Here is a 2380-nt window from a genome sequence, read left to right on the forward strand (position 1 = left end):
GAGTCGTGGACTAGATCCTCCGGATATGGCCCAAGCTCCGTCAGGAACCTCTCCGGGTCCATCAGGCGCCTGGGACGGAACCATCTACGCGGTTCCGTCTCCCTGCGGCGGGGGGAAGCGGTCCGGAAATCCATCCTAAGGAGTGCATGATCTGACCATGACAAGGGCTCTATAACTACCTCCCCCATTTCCAGATCATGTCTACAAATAATTAAGATTTGAATTTAAGATATTGTTATGAGTTGAGACAAAGGTTAAGTAAAACTTAAAAGTATAAGTACTAATAATTAAATTTGTATATGGGTTTGTGGTATAAATGTTGGTGGTTTATTTTTAATTTTTTTTCTCTTTCTGGAAAGGAAGGAAGTGAAAGGAAAAAAAGAAAAGAAAATTATTAGATCCAAATGTGAGATAGGAGACTTAGAAATTGGGATCATTTAAAACCTGGAAATGATAAAGATTAAACGTTAAACTTAAATATCAATGGCAAATTAAAGTTAAGAAAAACTTACTAGGTTATTGTCTAAAAGGTGGAATGTCAAATTAATTAAGATATGTATAGACTGAAGATTATTGATGAATATTAGAAAGGTATTTTTTGTTTAATTAATAGAAAAAGAACTGTATTGGTTTGAACATGACAGTAGATATCATGGGGGAAAGAGAGGGAATTAGTTTGTTGTAATAATTTGAGATTTGTACTGATGATATTCAAATGTAATGGAATTACTGTGCTCAGCCGCCACGCTACTTTTCAAATATGTAAATGTAATATTGTAAAATTAATAAAAAACTTGAAACGGAAAAAAAAGACTAGTATATCTAGAGCAGCGGTTCTCAACCTGGGGGTCGAACGACCCTTTCACGGGTCGCCTAAGACCATCAGAAAACACATATTTCCAATGGTCTTAGGAATCGAGACACCACTCCTCTATCCGTCTCCAGGCGGGTCTGCCCACATGCAGATACGCCCACATACGAGTACCCGGCGTGATGACATCATCGCGCCAACCCCATCACATACACCCCGTACAAATACAGGTGTATGTGACAGGGTTGGCGCCATAATGTACTTATGCGGACCAGTCACACATGTGTAGAGAGCAACTACTGTGTAGAAAGCAGCTGCTGTGTTGAAAGCAGCTACTCTGTTAAAAGCAGCTACTGTGTTGAAAGCAGCAGTATTGGAGGTAAAACGACACTTCATGAATTATAATTACTGGGTAAATGTAAAATCATGTACTGTAAAATCATCAACTACTGCAAAAAAAAATATATCTGTACCATGGGAACTTAATCTGGATGCTGATCGGTCTTTTTATATTCAGCCTTTTTATATTCAGCTGTGGTTGATGTGAATACTGCCCCCTTGTGATAGTAACAGGTATGTAAAAAAAACAACACAGAGAATGGTAAATCATAGGAAACTTTAATGAACTGTATTGACTGAACTATGCCATGTATCATCTTTTGTATTATTAAAGCTATTGTTATATATTATTTTCATTAGCAAACCATCCCATGACAATGTATCGTGTAGAGAAGAACGTTAAGAAAAGAAAATATAGTGAGGATTTTTTACAGCATGGTTTTACCTCAATAATTACAGCAGGAATTGAGAAACCGCAATGTGTTATTTGTTGTGAAGTTCTATCAGCCGAATCTATGAAGCCGAACAAACTAAAATGCCATTTTGATAGCAAGCATCTGAGCTTTGCCGGCAAGGATACCAACTATTTTAGAAGCAAAGCTGATGGACTTAAGAAAGCCAGACTTGCCATTGGTGGCAAGTACCACAAATAAAACGTTGCAGCCTTTGAAGCTTCATATTTGGTGGCACTCAGAATCGCCAGAGCTGTGAAACCTCACACCATTGTTCGAGTTATGATCTTTGACGAATTTGTTACGAAATTGAGTGCAATTTCCTTATCTAACGACACTGTCCGCAGAAGAATAGATGACATGTCTGCTGATATTCTTGATCAGGTAATCCAAGAAATTAAATCTGCTCCACTTCCAATATTTAGTATCCAGCTTGATGAATCTATAGACGTTGCAAACTGTTCACAGTAACTGGTTTACGTGAGGTATATTAATGATGGCGACTTTAAAGATGAGTTTCTTTTTTGCAAACCTCTTGAAACGACAACTACTGCACGTGATGTATTTGGTTCATTTCTGAAAGAGCATAAGATCTCTTGGGAAAAGGTTTGTGGTGTTTGCACAGATGGTGCTCCAGCTATGCTAGGATGTTGATCTGGATTTCAACGTTTGGTACTGAATGAGTCACCAAAAGTCATCGGAACTCACTGTATGATTCATCGGCAAATATTAGCAACAAAGACGCTGCCACAAGAGTTACAAGAAGTAATGAAAAGCG

General features: G+C 38.1%; 1 pseudogene; it reads left to right on the forward strand.

The window, feature by feature from the left end:
* The first annotated feature begins 1075 nt into the window (after positions 1-1075).
* The window catches only part of LOC107295130, a 22592-nt pseudogene continuing 21287 nt past the window's right edge, over positions 1076-2380 (forward strand).

Source organism: Protobothrops mucrosquamatus, unplaced genomic scaffold (assembly GCF_001527695.2).
Source record: "Protobothrops mucrosquamatus isolate PMUCROS unplaced genomic scaffold, P.Mucros_1.0 scaffold2231, whole genome shotgun sequence".
In the NCBI taxonomy this organism is placed as follows: Eukaryota; Metazoa; Chordata; class Lepidosauria; order Squamata; family Viperidae; genus Protobothrops; species Protobothrops mucrosquamatus.